Source organism: Thermobia domestica, chromosome 12, assembly GCF_964235325.1.
Source record: "Thermobia domestica chromosome 12, izTheDome1.hap1.1, whole genome shotgun sequence".
In the NCBI taxonomy this organism is placed as follows: domain Eukaryota; kingdom Metazoa; phylum Arthropoda; class Insecta; order Zygentoma; family Lepismatidae; genus Thermobia; species Thermobia domestica.
The window spans coordinates 73,797,600-73,816,102 of NC_137465.1; the positions used below are offsets into that span (position 1 = coordinate 73,797,600).

An 18,503-nucleotide genomic window follows, 5' to 3' on the forward strand; every position below is an offset into this window, starting at 1 on the left:
ATATATATTAGGGTGGTCCATAAATATCAAATTTCAGATCGGGCTGGTCTCACCCCCTAAAATGGTTCCATATGGGACTAAATTAAGCCAGGAGAAAAATTAGCTTTATATATATATATATATATATATATATATATATATATATATATATATATATATATATATATATATATATATATATATATATATAGATAGATAGATAGATAGATAGAGATATATAAATTTATCAGTATTACATGATTAATTGGTTACCTCATATATTTCCAGTAGAAATATATTTTATCAGATATAAAATTAGTTTGGCGTATAAATTTCTAATTTCATGCTTATTTGAATCTGTTTCACTCTAATTTCACACCCATCCAATTGTCACTAATCATTCTACAGATTTTAAACCGAGAAGTCTTGTAAGTATTTGTTTAGGAACTAAAAATAATAAAGCAATATAAGAAATAAGCACTAATTTTAACACCAAAGAATTAAATTTGAGATTTACATGTGTAATAAATACTACACTTTTAATTATTTCATAATATCTTCATGCTTAAAAAATAAATAAAAAACTGACAGAGTTTCGATCCCTTGACCTTCAAGTTTCACAAGTTCTTTATGAAGACTCAATGCCTTACCACGCGCGACTACCGTCGACAAAAGTACTGCTTGCACGGAAGGAAAATAGATCGGTACAGATTTGTGGGAATTGTGATGGATCTATGCTCACTTATTTGGGCTTGTTGATTCCTTCTATTTAGTTTCAAGAATAATTTCTATTTCTTATTTTAATGATGCATTTTTACATACCATTTTTGGACTGTCACATTTGAACTATTAACTTTATAGACTCCTGATCGAATACTCAATTTTCCGGTACTAAAGCAAAATTACACAATGTGCAAAACTATACTTTTAAAATACTTTCTTTATGATAAAGAGACAAAGAGATCCTAAGCCATTTCTGCCCTGTATTTGAATTGTTCATTTTCAGAGATATGAGTACTAATTTCTGCCATTTCGTTAGTGTGATACAATCATGGCCATTATATATCCCTAATTAAAACTTGAACTGTCCTACTTTTTTGCATCTTCTTCAGAAGCTACTAACCGACACGCAGGGCCGGCCTTACGCCGATTGTTCCCAATCGGGCCCCGCGCTAGTGGCATCTACTCTACTGTCCAATCTAATCTACTCTCCAATGCCGTTTTAACAACATATTAGGCCCCACAGCAAATAAGTGTATTGTGGTTCCTATAACTAAATTTTGCTCGTAATTCATGTAATTAATACTTGTCATTGTGCTCGCGGGGTCCCCGGCCAAGTGGCTATGGTACCGTTAAGATGGCTCTGCTAATCTTAGTTGTCAAGTACACACAACAACATATTGCAATACAGGTACATCCATGGACTCCACAACGGAGTGTACGGCCTCTCCCTAACATGTAAATGAATAGTTTGTATTAAGTTTCCTGGTATAAGCAAATATTTTCTGAATTTAAAGCTGCAGTAGTTTCTTTATTTTTTTATATTTAAAACTTTTGTTATAAAAATAGATATTACGTCCAGGGAGTATTCTGCACACCCCCAACACTCCTCCAAATTTTCTTAGGCTAGTTTTAGACGGAAGCATTTATCGTAGCATTTCTCGCACCAAAAATCGTATCATCGGTATCCTATCGTGTAAAGTAGCAAATGCTATAGCATTTCCCATGCCATGGCGTATCCTATGACATTTCTTGTCGATAGAACATGCTCTATTTCGTAGCATTTTCCTCAGCATTTCCGGTCCGATTGCAGCGCCGTAGTGTGTTAAAAGGAAGATAAAGATTTTGTGCCAAATATCCATGCTCTTTGTTTTGTGTGGGAAATTGAATTGTAGTAAAGAAAAATTAGTTGGAGTAGGGATGCTATTATTGTGCTGATTGAAAAATATGAGGAGCATCCTTGTTTGTACAAAGTTAAAAGTCCTTTGTATCATAATAAGCATATGCAAAAAAGGGCTTTAGAAGAAACAGCGACTGAAATCTCTGTTTTTAGTTTCGATGCCATAATTGCGCTCTTCTCCAGTGATTTGTTTGCTACGTCACAACATGATGCTTATCAAAATGCTACCGTGTAAAAGCACCATATACTTTTGATGCTATAGAATAATATACGAGATTTTCTGGCAACACATCTGCTACGAGAAATACTTCCGTTTAAAACTAGCCTTACACATATACCTCTGGGCGTAAAAATATTATTTTCTTTGAGCTTGTGTAAAAATACAGGGCTATATCAGTATTCTGGGTGCACACCCTCTTTTATTTTGAACACTCCACTAACTGGTAAGTAAAAGTTCCTGGCGTTCTTACTTGAATACCGAGGTGATATCAAATAAATCCGCCTCAATGCGACTTCTTTGCATATCCTTTCTCTTATTATAACTATATTAAAAATACAAGACCAGGGGACAAACTTTGCCCTCTTCTGCGAAAAATCCCATGGATGTATCTTTTTCTTTTTTAATCAAGTCAGGAAAACCGAATGTACACTAGTTCGTAGTGAATAGGTTGTTGCTTATGAAGGTTTGTCTTCCAACCCCAACAATCCAATAGAAAATATGTCATCCATCTTCAATCAGTTCCTAAAGGTTTGTGATAGTCTCATCGCCATTTCATTTTGTTTGCAGTCGATAACGATTTCAAGCTAATTATACTTTTCATAAGTAGCTACCTACGATGTTCTCACTAACGTACTTCAAGTTTTCCTGTCTTGAATTTTTTTCAAAAATTCCTCCACAAAAACTGACAGAGCGACCTCCACAAAATGCGACAGAATTTGGTTAAGAAATATTTGAACCAACAAATTCATATCAATGTGCATTTCATTACATCTTACAAATATAAACTTATTGAAACAGACTTCACCATTGTATTTCTCGTAAACTTCTAGCCCACTCTGATATATAACATGACCCCCTTCCTGTTTAAAAAAGTCGAGCGAGATACAAAATAGCCGATTTCAAGATGGCGGCCATGATAAGCATACCCTCAAATAGATGTCTATTTCCTCCCGATTAATGTGTTTTTGTTTTTAATCCCTTTACCCGTTTTACAAATAAAATGAGTATCAAACTTGGAACACATTGTTATGGCTTATTCTGATCAATCAGGTTTTTGGCCACTGCGGCAGTTTTTATGAAGCACTTTAAATTTGCTTATGTTCGTTTCTTTACATTCGACACTTCTGTGCCAAGTTTGATAAAGAAACTAGATTTCCACATAGATAGGTTCACTTGTAAGAGAAGAAAACTATGAAATACTGGTACATAACCTTCTAGAAAAATTGCGAGGCACAAGGGTGAAATATAAGATAACCAAGAAAGTCCTGTCGCTTTTCAACCCACCACTTTTGAACATCCATATATCACCTAAGACGTACCTAGAAGACCAAAAGTAGTCCCCATCAGCATCGACGACCTTCTGCCAACGTTCTGGAAGGCCATGGATTCCATCACGGCTGTGGATGGATGGATTCCGTGGTAGAACTTGATGGACCGTAAAGCGAAGAAGGTATCAAGTGAATTTTGCACCTCTACTAGTGATTTGAACTGGCGTTCTCTGAGGTGATTGTCCAAGGAATGGTAAAGGTGATAATCAAACGGTGCAATGCCCGGGGGGTATGGCAGATGCCTTTCCCATCCAAGGCGTAGAATGGTTTTCCGGGTCATCCTAGCCACCTGGGGCTTAGCGTTGTCCTATAACAGGAGGACCCCTTAGCGATTCAAAAGTGCTGGTTCCAGAGTTTTCAGTTTTTCTTGAATACGGCTCAACTGCTGACAGTACACCGTTGCATTGAAACTCTGACCAGCTGAAGCAGTTCCCGATGCACGATGCCGCGAGTAGTCCACCAAACACACAGGAGGACCTTCTTCTGGTGCAGTGTTGGTTTTGGCTGTTTCGGAACCAGTTCATGGAATGCTAACCAATGATGGCGGCGCTGTGCAGCTTTGTACAGAACCCACTTCTCATCACATGTCAACACCCTGTCCACAAATGGCTCATTCCTTAGACGAGACAATAAAGAACACAGGTGTCTGCTCGCGTTGCCTTCTGTTCCGGAGTCAAATCATGTGGGACCCATAGACCCAACTTGTAGTGCTTCCTAAGTTGATGGAAGTGCTGTCGAATGGTTCATATTGAATTGTAGCCCCATTTCGTCACATGTCTTGCCAGTGTTCGCCTCAATTGCTGCCTGAAGATCTTTAATTTGTACATGTGTTGGTCTTCCGGCACGTGGTGCATCTTTGAGTGTTTCATCAGCGTCCTTAAACTTGTTAAACCACAGCTGTACTGTCCGCGTAGTCACGACACTCTCACCAAAGGCCTGGCATACCTTCCGTCTCGCTGCAGCGGAGTTTGATCCCAGTTTGAACTCGTACACCATACACGCCCTTATGACGCTTTGCGGAGGTCCCATGTTCACTCTGTCCTTACGCAAGTTCACGGTGTAACTGAACTGCCACAACTAGGTACACCCTGTTTAAAATATATATATATATATATATATAGATTTCGAATGCATATATTTATTAAACTTTAAGACATATGAATATGAAATTTTACACACATATTTACGAACGTCTCAAGTTCAGATTACAGTTCAAAGTTCAAATTACAGATGTTCAATATGTCCTCCATCAGTGACACGAACAATATTACATCGATACTCAAATTCCTCCCACACTCGGGCAAGCATGTCCTGCATCACTGATGTTAAGGTAGTACGGATCCGGTTCTTCAACTCTTCTAGGTTCTGTGGGAGTGGTGGTACATAAACGTTGTCTTTAACGAAACCCCACAGGAAGAAGTCACAGGGTTTCAAATCCGGTGACCGTGGAGGTCAGTTGAGACATGCTAAGTCGCCAGCTCCTTGACGACCGACCAATCCAACAGTTCGGTAGAGCTTCATTCAGATATTCACGCACTTGGCGACTCCAGTGAGGGGGTGCCCCGTCTTGTTGAAAAACGAAGTTGTCTTCGTGCAGCCTCGGAAACAACCAGATTTGTAACATAGCGAGATACTGCTAACTGTTACCCGTGTTTCCATTAAAGAAGAATGGGCCGTAAACAGATGATCGGGAATCGCACAAAACACACTGACTTTATGCGAATCTCGTACATGTTCAATGACTGCATGTGGTTTCTGTAGGCCCCAAATTCGAACATTTTGTTTGTTTACCTGACCACTAACACGGAAAGTCGCTTCTTCACTGAACACGATGCGTTGTGGAAAAAGTGTTATCATTGTCAATAACATCCAGAATCTCGTTACAAAATGCCACACGTTTGCGTTTGTCATCAGGACGCAGAGCTTGTAACAGCTGTAACTTGTACGGCTTCATAACCAACCGACGTCTCAAAACACGCCAAATTGTTGTTGTCGGCACTTGTAACTCCTGACTGGCACGACAAGTAGATTTTGAAGGACTACGTTGGAAAGTAGTTTGAATTCGTGCAACATTTTCTTCAGGAATACGAGGGCGGCCAGAACTCTTTCCTTTACATACACATCCTGTATCTACAAACTGTCGATACCATCTGCGAATGTTCCACCCATTCGGAGGATCAATTTGGTACCTCAACCTGAAACGTCTTTGCACTGTAATCTCGAGAACACAAAATGATTTCTGCTGCGAAGTAGCCATTTTAAACATATGACAATTACCAAGCAAAACACACAACTGACATCCAGCGGCTATTAATATAAACTAGACTATGTATTCGTTTCTCCAATAGCCGAGCCGAGGCGCAGCGATCGATAGTTTGGACAAAATAATTCTTCGTAATACGTATATTCTTTTTGAAACAGGGTGTAGTATGTTGGATATACCCACATCAACAACTGATCTTGGCCTTATCTCCATTCGAATTCAACTCACGGTGTGAGGGCCAATGGAACACAGACCTCCACAAAAAGCGACAGAACTTTCTTGGTTACATTTATATGTTTTTTTTTTTTTTTTTTTTAATTCATACACTGTCTTCATTTCCATTTGAGTTATTTCTCTGAAAAATTAGCTGCTATAAGCAATGAACAGGGTGAGCGTTTTCACCAGAACATTTTGTAGATGGGAAAACGTTATAAAGGGAAATCTGTATAACCACTAGACCAGCATAGAGAGTAGTTTATATATATATATATATATAGATAGATAGATAGATAGATAGATCTTGGTGTAAGTTAGTTGTAAACCTGGGGTCCCGCAAAATGTTCCCAATCGAGCCCCGCACTACGTAAGGCCGGCCCTGCCGACACGCACTATCGAAGAACTATATCAAAACATCTGAGTTTGTTAAATTTGAATGATTTTCATGAATATATGATAACTATACGTTTGACTTCTATAGACAGGATAAATTTGTTATCGCTGCTAAGAATATTTATATACACAAAATTAATAGTCTGCCTTCTTTTTCTAATTACACTATAAACTTCGTCTTTCGATCTACAAAGGGTCTACAATTATTTATCTGTTTGGTTCATTTTAGTATATTTTAACTTAGCATACTTTAGTTCTTCCAATTGTAAATATTTGAAATTCGAACCCAATAATAACAATGTTTTTCATCAAATGAGACAAGTGGCTGGCTGCCTATCACTAATTTCACAGCTACTTACACATGAGTCATTCCATATGAAATCATCAAATCTGAAACTAAAATGTGGCTCATATGTTTTAAATTTTCTTCAAATTTTGTACAGGTGTTGTGGTACTCGAATATAACACACCTGTAAAATTTTACAACTCTACATCAAAGGAGACGGCTGTAGGAGCCATTCAAAATATGGGAGATTTGATGGAAAAAACACCTAAGTCCGCCTTCGACTTAAAGTACTGAAACCGCTAGATCTCTGGAGATATTGAAGATATTTGAAAATGGTTTTCACTAAAACAATCTCAGAATTTGTAGCATTTAAAACATTGTAGTATCGAACTTTCCAAATGGGGCTAAGCATATGAATTTCACCATCAAAGAGAAAAAAAAGAAAAACAATGTCAAAATTTGGAAATTATTTCTGAAAAAGGCCCACCTAACATCAACTTCAAATTTTCAAAATAAGTAGCTCTAGTATTCCTGTACCTCTAGTATCATATAAAAAATTAGGAGGGTGTTTTTTGAGATGTCAAAGGGGGGAAATAATTTAAGTCTCATATTATTTAATTTTCTAGTAATACGACTTGCCTGGTAAGTATGTTCCTTTACAATGGTTGAGGACTTATAAAAAAATAATATGAAACTCTTCCTTGAATGTAATTTATAAAGTTATTTTAAAACAATATGTTCCTATTACGCAGCCTATATAGTTCTGTTTGATTTAACAAAACACTGAACAATAGTGATCTATCATCATATAATACACAAATAACATTTACATGTTTGGTTAATTGTAAGCAATTTGAAATATTGAACCTAAGATCTTATCACCATTTCAGAGGTCTTCTCAGTAGCTTGAATTTCTTCTTCAGAAATGCTGTAATTTCTGCCAGTACCAGTTGAAATACTGGGTACTCCAATATAAATGATACAGTTTTGGTATGGAATCCAGCATATGTCAGGTGTTTCTGACCAGAAAAACATTTTCTTGGGTCAATGGGGATGAAGGAAATTCAAATTGGTCACGTCCCCGATGGCAGAACTTTCTTTGTCTTTCTGCGATGACGCAGAACTTTCTTTGTCTTTCTGCGATGACCTTTTCTAAGTCAAAAGTTTTCTGCAAGAATTCTGCAAAAAATTTTCTGCAGAAGAAACACTTGTGATTCTTAAAATTATGCTTTACGCGAGGTAAAAAGCAGTTCAAACTATATTTATGCGAGTAGTCCGTCCATTTAAGACATCTACACATAGCAGGCATGTTTTCATACTTATCTGTTGGCTACTTTTTTTCTCCTCTGCCAATTTTTCTGCACAGGCGCGAGAAAGTTTCTGCGATCACATCGCAGATCGCGGCATGTTCTGCTATGGAGGTCACGATGTTCCTGTGAATTCTCAACTATTTTTCCAATCCACCATTTCTCTTCAGAAATGCACGCAATAAACTGTTCACATGAAAGATTAATGTCTTTCGATTCTGCTCAAATATCTAGAGTGAGAAGATACACAACTGACTAAAAGTTTCAACAGGCTGATGAGTTTATAATGAATTTTACGCGTCTCTTACAACCTTATGGCTTCTCCAGTCTCTTTGGACGAAGGTTTCCAACATATTCCAGCATAAAAAAGCGTTTGGTCATAGTTTGAGATTGGCTGCAGTTTGACAAAATTCGAAGAAATCGGTCTCTGTAAACTAGCATGTCTCGCTAGACATTTCAACGTCTCACCTATGCCATCGCAAACACTTTTGCCGTGGCTTGTGGCAAAATAGTTCTACTCACAAATGAGTCCAAAATCACTCATGCAGGCAAAGTTTATATATATATAGTCTTTATATCGGGCTGCTGACCCACCTCCAAAGTAGATAACGTGTTTAATCTGAGGAAAAACATTGTGAACATACTTCAAAAGAATAACTTGGAAAACATAAAATGTAACTGTATCGTGCTTTAACATATCACTGACACAACATAATGAAACATTTGATAACAGAAGTTACAGGATCACTTAGGGTGTTGCATTTAAAAAGATTAGAATGTTGCACAGTTAAGTAGAATATTGATCCAGTGTTACTCTTAAACTTCATCTTGAATAATACAATAGTAGTTTTCAGCAAAATCAAGTATAATTAAGCATGATTTGTCATCCAAAGTCTTATTGTCTGTATTTGAAGTGGTCGCTCTGGAATTTGGCTATGAAGTGATGCCGCGCTAATCTGTCATTTTTTTCCTACCAAGATCTCAATGTAGTCATCTGTATCTTTAATCATTGTCTCCATTTGGGTTCTGTCAGTTTGAACCCATTGTTTGTACTTATATCTTCTGAGTAAGGCAGTTCTTTTAATGCACGAACGAGATACTCGGTTCTCTGAAATGTTTCAATAGTTTTTATAGTCGTCCATGATTTTGGAATTAACAACAGAATCTGAGTCCCTTCAGCAATGGTACTTGAAGTTTCAAATTTCAGGCAAAATCCATTTATTCAGTTACCTCAAGTCTTGACAATTATAAACATTTTCAACACAGAAAATTGGAGTCATTGGAAATTTGGAAGTTTTGTACAAAAAGCGCCTAAACCCGCCCTCAACTTACATTGTGTAATAATTTGTTTTTCTTGAACATACCAAAAAACACACTCCTAATTTTTTTTATATGGAACACCTGAGCTACTTAATTTTGAAATTTTTTTCTCCTTTTTTTCTCTTTGATGGTGAAATTCACATGCTTAACCCAACTTGGGAAGTTCATTACTACAATGTTTTAAATGTTACAAATTCTGAGATTGTTTTAGTGAAAACCATTTTCAAATATCTTCAATATCTCCAGAGATCTAGCGGCTTCCGTACTTTAAGTCGAAGGCGGACTTAGGTGGTTTTTTTTTTTTTTGCATAAAACCCCCAAATTTCTAATAGCTCCTACAGCAGCCTCTTTTGAGGTAGAGCTGTAAAATTTGACAGGTGTGCTATGTTTCGATACCAAACATTTGTACAAAATTTGAAGAAAATCTAAAACACATGAGCCACCCTGATTTGGTGATTTCATATGGAATGGTCCAGATCCGATTCTCAAAAATTAATGTTTATTTCTAGAGAAAGTTCTAAAAGTTCTTCAATATCACAGGTAAGAACATCAGTAAGAAAACAAAAATTTAAATTCAGTGTAAGGAATGAGTCGCAATTTCAAATACCTCATAAACGTTCATTCTTTTTTCTAAAACCATTGAAACACCAGTGAATGGAGCGTCTTCATTAGTGTCCTTACCGTTAAATTTGACACTGAACACGAAAATAACATACAATATCCTAGTAATAAAGAACATTGCTGCTACCTACAGTTAGTACTAAATATTTCGTTACACAATATATGTTCACGAGTTAAGTGAACTGGATGTGACAGCTTCTCGGTATATCAGCTCATGTTTCCCTTGGGAAGAACCCCGACGTACATAGCTTAGAAACACGTTACTTTGTTAAGTATATTATATGAATGACATTTCATAAGATTGGGTTTATGAATAACTAGTTGTAATGCCCGTTCTTTGCATGGAAAATATATGATTCTCCTTCCTCTTAGAATATATATTTCAATGAAAGTGTAATAATAAAAATACATTAGACACTCTGTTTTTGATATAAACTTTGAAACAAAAATATGCATCGTAATCAAATTGAGATGATTAAAAAGAAAGAAGAAATACAGCTTGAGGTTTGGAATATGTTCTAAAAGCCACTTTAAATCGTTCAGCCAGAAAATTATTAACTCGACATTAATCTCAGTCATTTTTAACTTATTTTTTCATCCTTTCTCCCCCTCTACCAGTGGAGCTGAACTTGGACTTAAACGCCATAGGGTGCGTCACTATTTATTTCAACGACCCCGAAAGCTAATGGTTTGCACACTAATATCGGTCGTTTTGAATTATTGTTATATGTCACTCCTTCTAACTACCATCTCTTCAGGTGTCTTATTCCCACTGTATTTTTTTTCGAGATTCTAAGTCATATGTCTACCAATTTTGACTCAAATTACTCCAGGTGTTCCAGAATTACGCTAGAATATACGAGATCCACACCAAAGTTCGTGCAGTTTCGTTCTAATTTTCAAGAAGAAGAAAATTCAGGAAACTAAGTTGGGTCTATTTCTCAACAGGGTTGGCAAAAACCATGGTTTTTATTGAAAAAAACAAAAAACCAGTTTTTTTGGTTTAAACCTTTTTTTTTTTGTTTAAACCACGTTTTTTTTTTTTTTTAAATAATTTGCTCTATGTATTTATATCACATATGGACAGAAATAAGCTTGTTTCGCCTTGGTGTTCGTATGCAACAACCGGGTTATGCTGGATGGGGTCACATAAGCTTAAAGCGTAATCCAAACCGCTTCTCGGCTTACATCCAAGAGAAATTGTCCTCCATTTGAACTCGAAACCGGGACTAATTGGCCACAAATGCGATACGTCTGCCGACTCACTCACGAAGGACTCCTGATAAAAATACGTTGACTGATCTTTACATACTTGTTAATATAATCGTCAACAGTCATTTCAGAAGGACAAAAAGATAAACAGTTGCACTAAAGGAACCATTATACGGAATTACATATGGACAATTTCAAAGTACTACAGAGTACAGAAGAACTAATTTAGTTCAAGTCAGTTCACTACGACTTTTATTAGTCCAAGTTAAAGAAATATAACGACTTACGTTGCATATCAGTAAGAAAAGTGAATAAAGATACGAATTATTTGAGTCCACTTTGGCCCTGACCCATTTATACATAAATAGTTACCAAAGATTCCTGCCTCAATAATTGCCTCTCGTGGGGTTTGTATGACCCCCCCCCAAAAAAAGTCCCATTTCGATGTATTTTATCAATAGTAAACATTATTAAAACGAAACAATGTTTAGAATTTTCCTTTGGTTGCATAACAATGATAACAAACTATAAAAAAAAAATACAAAAGAAACATCCATAAAGTTACATAAAAAAGTTACTTTTGTAATATAATCTCCTTCAGTAAAGAATGGGGAATTTAGGTCTGAATATAGTGCGAATAATATATGGGAGTGAAACGTGATAACCCAGAAATGTGTGTTCATTAAGATTTTACGAATAGTTACACTTTTACGAACATTTTTCGTTTTTTGGTTTAAACCAGTTTTTTTTTTTTAACAGCTGGTTTAAACCAGCCAACCATGTTTCTCAACAAACTCTGATTTTTACGTTTTAATTTAGGAGTGAATATTTCTATAAATGAAAGTGTGAACTCAATTTTTGACCCATCGTCAACCGTTTATGAGGTAAGATGTGCTATGTTTGACGTAAGTATCTAGGCCTAATAGAAAAAAAAAAAAGTATAATGAAAGACAAGTAACAAAGAGATGCGGGAAGGAGGAATAGGAAATGTTGCAAGTTGGTATTGATGTAAAAACTGCGTTGAATGATTGTGTGTGTATCATGGCAGCCATCTTGAATTCCACATATTGGATACCATGCAATATTTTTAAATAGAAAGACGTATGTGTGTCACACCAGCAATGTAGGCTAGAATCTTCCTACAAACGAGAATCTGAACTGATCTCTGACCGACAGTCATTCGTTTACCAGATCGCGTGTGCTACGTTAGACATTTGTTTCTAGTAGAAGAATGTACCGGGACAGGCAAGCAGTAACGAGGGCGTTAATCATGTTCACGATTCTGTTCGTTTGCTTACGTTTATAAAATACTGTGGAGTGAGTTACCATATATTTTAATAACATATTTTAATAATAAGTATACTTGTTGTATTTAATTGTTACTTTACAATTGTAAAACAATAATATGCTCTTAATGTGCAAAGTTTGGAACACTTAGCAAAGCTCAGCGACTTCGTTCAAATGGCAGCGGGTAGTGGCAATGTTTTGTCTCGTTAGTGTATTGTGTTGTGTGAGGTTAATACGGGAAGGTTATAATGGCAGAATTGCTAGGAAAAGATAATATATTATCCAAATTACGACAAGTACGATACTTAAATGTGATAGAGCTTTTGTAGATAAGCCCAAAAATTGGTGGTAATATGTGTTGTTTACCAACGAAACTAAACTGAACCTACATGGATATGATAGAATAATAATTTTTAGAGGTCTACGCGGATGCGGATGTATCTGCGTGTCTACTAGATACAAATGTTAAACGTAGCAAACCTTGCCTAGCAAACGAATGTAGAGAGATCAAAAAGAAAGGAAAAGTATTCCCATTCCCATTTGTGGGTTGATTCTAGCCTAACTTGATGTGTCGTACATATCCCTTTCCATTTAGAAAATAGTGTGAGATATCCTATATGGCAGAATCCAAGGTATTCCTCATGAGGACCATTCCTATTCAATACAATTTTCGCATCAGTACATACCTGCAAAATTTACTTCTTCTCCGTCCATGCGTATCGTTATTACTGCTCTGTTGTAACAGTTTTGACTAACCCTATATACAGATCAGCATGTATGTTCTTTCAACAGAAATAAATCAGGTACTGTCCATATATTTTCATCTAACAAGAACTTTTACACTTTTCAGGCTATATCTCAGGCTTATTTCAAGTGGGGCTCTTTAGCCGCAGGACCCTTTGACTCGAGCCTTTTTGTTTTGAGCTCTTTTGACTCGGAATTTTAGTTCTCGCTCTTTTGTCCAGGCCCTTCTGACGTAGCATCGCATTAGATATTATTTTCTGACAGTATAATACTTCTGCACAGTACATAAAAATGTATTTTAATTTAGAAGTGTAGCGCTGCAAATGCGAAACCATTCCATGTCAAATCAACCAGGCCCAAAACTTCATGCTATCAAATCACGATGAAACTGGTGTACATGTAGGCCCCTATGAGATATGATCATGTAGAAATTTTAGCCCTGTAACTCTTGTAGTTTTAGAATACAGGGTGGTGAAAAAGATGGACAAATTTGATATTTTTTGTATAATCCTGTTAGCTTTAACTGGTCATATCTCCCGTACATATTGAGCTAGAGAGAAAAATAATATACCATTTTGAAGAGGAAAGAATGGACTACAAGATATGTCAGGAACATTTATTTGAAAATCAAATATTATTTTCCGGGAAATTTTTGGATGAATGATATTTTAGAAAGTGCCCACTTGATTTCCTTGAAATCGGGTATGTCCAGCATAAGTGTTCCAAATGTCAACTTGGGTTAAAAATGGGCCTGGAGTCTACAATGATTTCTGTGTGATCATGTCGGGAGACACCTGAGGTGCCAATGTGGCAACTTGCCAATTTGTCAATACTGGTGAAGTAAGGTGTACGGAATATCTAGCTATTACTGGCCTGCTGGAAGTAATCAACTATCAGTGGTTTTTGCGTTGAAGTAGTCGACTGGCTTGTTCCACTTCTTTGTTGCTGAGCGTGTATGTACGGCCAGTTGCAGTCATGGAATCAACAAGAGAGATGATGTCACAAGCAGGCAGTGAGAGCACATCTGGTATATCTGGATATATAAAGGATACCATAGGTGCAAGTATCAAGGCCTCTGATTCTATCAATGGTACCAGCTTGTGAGCAGAAGAATATTGCCACTTTGTGACCATTCCTTGACACACAAGAACCACAGAGAGAAATTTACGAGTTCAAAGAATCTGTCGAGCTGCATCAAATCTGTACTTTAGCAAGGTGGCTTCCCCTGTCCCCCCCCCCCCCTCTGTGCAGTACAAAAACGCCATTTTAGTATCCTTGTTGTCATTCGTGGCCCATTTGTACAATTGGCGTGGAGTCATGATCTGATTTGTGTACAATCTTTGAAGGCTTCCTAGAACTTTCTAGAATGTTCCAGATGATTCTAGAACTTTCTGGCATGTTCCAGACGGTTCTAGGACCTTCTAGAATGTTCCACATGATTAGAGAACCTTCCAGAATGTTCACGTCAATGCAACGTACATGTATACCAAGTAGCCTATCATCAAATTCAGAGACGACAAGTTATTTTTCTTCCCTGAAAATTTGTTTGATTTCAGATGGACTGGCTCTATAGGAACTCCTATCATTGCGAAAATCTACATTAAGGTACTTGTAAGTACAGCATGCAAGCACTAACCTAACATTCTATTAATCTATCCTAATCTACTCTACGATCTGTAATGATGAGGCTGAACGAGAAGTAAGCCATCTAGAACTTGTGCAACAGGTGTGCACTCAGAAATTTTTCTTGGGAGGAGTCCAATACCACAAGCCACTACGTCTATGTAGTATTAAACGGGTATTATTCAGCATCGGAAAAGACGTGAAATTATTGTAGAATACTTTCACCTATATTTTCACAAAAAATTATAGAATTAGTTTGTTTTCATAAGCGAAAGAGTACGAATAAAGTGAAAGATCAAATTTCCATGCTACATCAATCATTTCGACAAGGTTCTAAAACATAGGTCCCCTTCGCATTTAGCTGTAACAAAGAAAGAAGGAACGTGCCCTGCGGGACACTAACCCGCCTTCACTCGCTACCGCTCGTTCGGCAATACCATGTGAATTAAATATTAAATTTGGTACAAAAAGGAACCAACCTATATGGGAAACTAACCCGCCTTCACTCGCTGCCGCTCGCTCGGCAATATCATGTGAATTAAATATTAAATTCGGTGCAAAAAGGAACCAACCTAGCTACTAACCTATATGGGAAACTAACCCGCCTTCACTCGTTACCGCTCGATCGGCAATATCACGTGAATTAAATATTAAACTTGGTACAGAAAGGAACCAGGCTAGCTACTAACCTATATGGGGGGAGGGGGGAACATGTGTTCTAGAACCTTCTCGTAAAGGCGGGTTAGTTGACAGGTTCATTAATTACTTTCTTATGACTCGGTGCAGATATAGGCGGTGTTCCGGAAGGCTGCAGAACAGGCGCGTCAACGACGGTGGTGTGCGCGTATGCGAGGGTAGTGAAAACTCAGTGTTCCTTGTCAGGGGCTAACCCAAGGGATACCCACCTGGTCCGGATGCCGGACTTTTAAGTTAAAATACATTTGTACATTTTCTCAATAAAAATATAGTTGTTTAGGAGGGAAATGATGGGAAGGTTCTAGAGCACAGGTCTCCCCATATTGATTAGAAGCTAGCTTGGTTCCTTTCTGTACTAAAGTTTAATATACAGGGTAGCCCAAAAGTAGGTATAAAGTGACGTATTGATCAACTCATTCCTTTATATATCATTTCTTATTGTTATCAATCAGGTAGAATTGGTTTCTTTACTGCTTGTTCTTAATGTCCTTTTACTTATATCTTAAACTCGGAACATTAAACGCAAATTAACCTATAAGCTAGGACGTTGTACTTGATCAATGAAGGTGGGCAAGGTTCTAGATTACTAGTCCCCCTTCCCATTGAGCAGTAATAAAGGCAGAAAACAAGGTGCCCTTCGGGGCTCTAACCCGCCTTCACTCGCTAACGCTCGCTCGGCAATACTGTGTAAATTAAATGTATAAACTTTAGTACAGAAAGAAACCAACACAGCTACTAACCTACATGGGGGACCAGTAATCTAGAACCTTCCCATGAAGGTGTGTACCTACTTTTGGACCACCCTGTATAATTCACATAGTATTACCGAGCGAGCGGTAGCGAGCGAAGACGGGTTAGAGCCCCCCAGGGCACGTTGTTTTCTGTTTTTATTACAGTCAGGGTTGGCAAAAAAAACACATTCTTTTTCGAAAAAAAAAAGCAGTTTATTGGTTTAAACCTGGTTTTGCTGGTTTAACCCTTTTAAATTCTGGCTTTTTTTTTTTTTTTTTTTTTTTTTTTTTTGCGTTTTTCTTGTCTCATAAGCAGCGACAATATCAACCCTATTTACCCTAGAATCATGATTCATAGCTCGTTCTTTTCAGAATGGAACAGCCTTTCAAACAGTACCACTTGCATGTCGCTATGATGTACCGGAGGGGATATATTTGAGAGAAAATCAGGATTTTTGGGATTCAAAAAAAGATTTGGGGCCCTTTAAGCCCCACATGGGTCTACGCACACGACTCAGTTAAAAAAAAAAAAAAAACACTACTTAGTGTACTAAACAACTGTACCAAATTTTGTTCTCATAGTAAGGGAGGGATTTTTTTTTTTTAATTCCAATACAAACTAATGGTGAAAACTAAGTAGGCAATCGATAAATTTGCCAATTTCTAACAATACATTTAAGCAACCTTTGCTTCTTTATAAAACAACAGGCGTTCAGGCAAGAAATATACAATTTAGTATCGCTTCGTATATTTAGGCTTAACATCCTTATGTAATACCGAGAATTGAACATGGACGCCTTGATTAAAAGTTGAAAAGTGGATAAAACTACAGCAGATGGTTTGATATGTGGAGTCGTCACCGTGAATTTCACACGATTTAAAGCTTTTTTTTTTTTTTTCAAACAAAACCCTGATTAGAGCTAAATGGGAAGGAAGGCCTGTGATTTAGAACCTTGCCGTTATGTTACAAGGACAAGTAATTTGGAGGACAATAAGAAAATAAGTTACTTATAATTTTATTACAATTCTTTTTCGAGTGGTGTACCTAAACTTAACCTCCACAACTGTAACTACATCACTGTCCATCAATATATAATATCAACACTTCCCTTGTACAGTCTTATGAGTGTACAATATCTTGCATTACTAATATACTACTGAAAAAAAAAAAAACTATCCTACTCCTACTGTGCAATGAAGTGAATGAAATACTGAACGCTTTCCCTCCTCAAGATAGGTAGACTATTTTATGCATGCAATATTTAAAATTTTGCAGTAAAATGTACTTGTGTGCAACTAAAAGGCAACGAATAATTTTATGCAATTTTTGTACAACAAGTTTTAACATATGAACTAGAAAACCAGAAGGAGTAATTTGTATTACTTACCTCCTTGGTTTTTTTTAATGCTATGTAACACTTATACGGCAAGTAACGGAGACAAATGCAAAGTTAAACGAGAAGTAAACAACATTTATGCTCAATGTGTATCTTCACACTAATGTAAACGAATTAATAACTCATATTTTCAATTTTAATAACACACGCATTGCTGATTTTAATGCCCACCCTCAATGCAGACAACTTATCCATTAATTTCTCATTTTACCACTAGGTGGTATCTGCAAAGTTCATTGTGTTCTATACATGAACAGACACCGCATCTTCCAGATTAGTTGCCATTTTGTGCCCTCTAGAAGCACGACTCCAGAGTCTTATTTCATACCAGCATCGCATCAATGCACCGCGCAACTTGTAAAAATCAATTATAGCCACTATATATATTAGTACAAATTAAAATTCAGTTTAGCAATGCGTTGGCACAAATTGTGATGTTCATTCCGTGTCAGTTTTCGTAAAATAATACGTACAACAACGTAACGCAAAACAGCATGTCACTACCCAAATAAATAAATAAAAGTAATTATGCATCTGATTTGTGTATTGTATGACATTCACCTTCCCTGGATTCAGGTGTGCCCAAATACATTGCAAGTTAACCAGTCACAAGTCTGTTTGGGCCCCCACAGAAATGCTTCTGGCAACCAACAAAACATTCGTGCACTCCGCCTGTGTGAAGTTGCCCCCCCCCCAAAAGTTTGGGCTACACGAGATCTTTATTGGGCCAGAAAGTACTTCATTTGGGCTGTTTGGGCTAGCAAATTTTAGCGTTTGGGCTACTCTGAAAACAAAGCTACAGCCTCACAAACTTTGAGGGGCCAACTTCACTTTAGCCCCCCAAGTGCTTGGGCCAGACGAAATTTTTATTGGGCTGGGTAGTACTTCGTTTGGGCTGATTGGGCCAGCAACGTTTAGCGTCTGGGCTATTATAGTTTCCGAAATATGGGCTATTAAACTCTTTGAAAAATGATTTTCCT

General features: G+C 37.0%; 1 protein-coding gene across 8 annotated transcripts in view; it reads right to left on the reverse strand.

Moving 5' to 3' along the window:
• The window catches only part of EndoA (SH3 domain containing GRB2 like, endophilin-A), a 334,762-nt gene extending 317,022 nt beyond the window's left edge, over positions 1–17,740 (reverse strand). For 3 of the 8 annotated variants that reach the window (XM_081733794.1, XM_081733792.1, XM_081733791.1), the window contains exon 1: positions 17,515–17,737. The gene's annotated coding sequence lies outside the window, so the exon portion shown is untranslated. Of the gene's footprint in view, positions 1–17,514 lie in introns of all 8 variants that reach the window. The other 5 variants (XM_081733788.1, XM_081733787.1, XM_081733790.1 and 2 more) reach the window with 4 other exon arrangements.
• Between the last annotated feature and the right edge of the window lie 763 nt (positions 17,741–18,503).